The sequence below is a fragment of the Chrysochloris asiatica genome, unplaced genomic scaffold, assembly GCF_000296735.1.
Source record: "Chrysochloris asiatica unplaced genomic scaffold, ChrAsi1.0 scaffold00145, whole genome shotgun sequence".
In the NCBI taxonomy this organism is placed as follows: Eukaryota; Metazoa; Chordata; class Mammalia; order Afrosoricida; family Chrysochloridae; genus Chrysochloris; species Chrysochloris asiatica.
In genome coordinates, this window is record NW_006408663.1 from 5,947,965 (window position 1) to 5,949,082 (window position 1,118).

Sequence of the window (1,118 nt, forward strand, 5' to 3'; positions counted from 1 at the left end):
CTCTGGCTATACTTCTTCGAATATAGATCTGTCGGTTCTTTTGGCAGCCCACGATACTTTCAATATTCTCCTCCAACACCACAAATCAAATGCATCAATTCTTCTATGATCTTCCTTATTTACTGTCCAACTTTCACATGCATATGAGGTTATTGAAAATACCATGGCTTGGGTCAGGTGCACCTTAGTTCTCAAGCTGACGTCTTTGCTCTTCAGCGCTTGAAAAAGGTCTTGTGTAGCACATTTGCCTAATGCAATACGTCATTTGATTTCATGATTGCTGCTACCATAAGTGTGGATGGTTGATCCAAGAAGAATGAAGTCTTTGACAACTTCAATCTTTTCTCCATTGATAAAAAATGTTGTTTATTGGTCCAGTGGTGAGGATTTTCTTTACACTGAGATGCAACCCATACTTAAGGCTGTGGTCTTTGGCTCTTGTTAATATGCCACTTCTTGAAATGGTAGAACATCAACCATTTCTTTTTGGTACATTGATTCTGTGTATTCTTTCCATCATCTTTTTATAATTACATCTCAATGTAAAGAAAACAAAAATCCCCACCATTTGAGCAATAAATAATATCATGATAAAGGATAAGAAAGACGACATTTTCAAAGAGTTTATTTTGCTTGTATCCACCATCAACACTCATGGAAGTATCAGATAAGAAATTAAATGACATATTGTGTTAGGCAAATATGGTGTACAAAACCTTTTAAAGTGCTTGAGAGCAAAGATGTCAGTTTGAGAACTTAAATGTACCTGATCCAAGCCATGGTTTTTTCAAGAGACTCATATGCATGTGAAAGTTGGAAAATGAATAATGAAGACAATGGAAAAATTGTTTCATTTGAGTTATGGTGTTAGAGAACAATATTTAAAGTACTATAGACTACCAGAAGAACAAATCAATCTGTGCTGGGAGACATACAGTTAGAATGCTCCTTGGAAGCCAGATGGCCAGACTTTTCTCTCTTTGTTGTTGTTGTCAGGTGACATCGAGTCTGAACCGACTCATAGCAACCCCATGAACAGAAGAATGAAACAATGTCCGATCGTGGGCCAACGTTACTACTGCTGCCACACATGACGACATCAATGATGCCATCTGGCT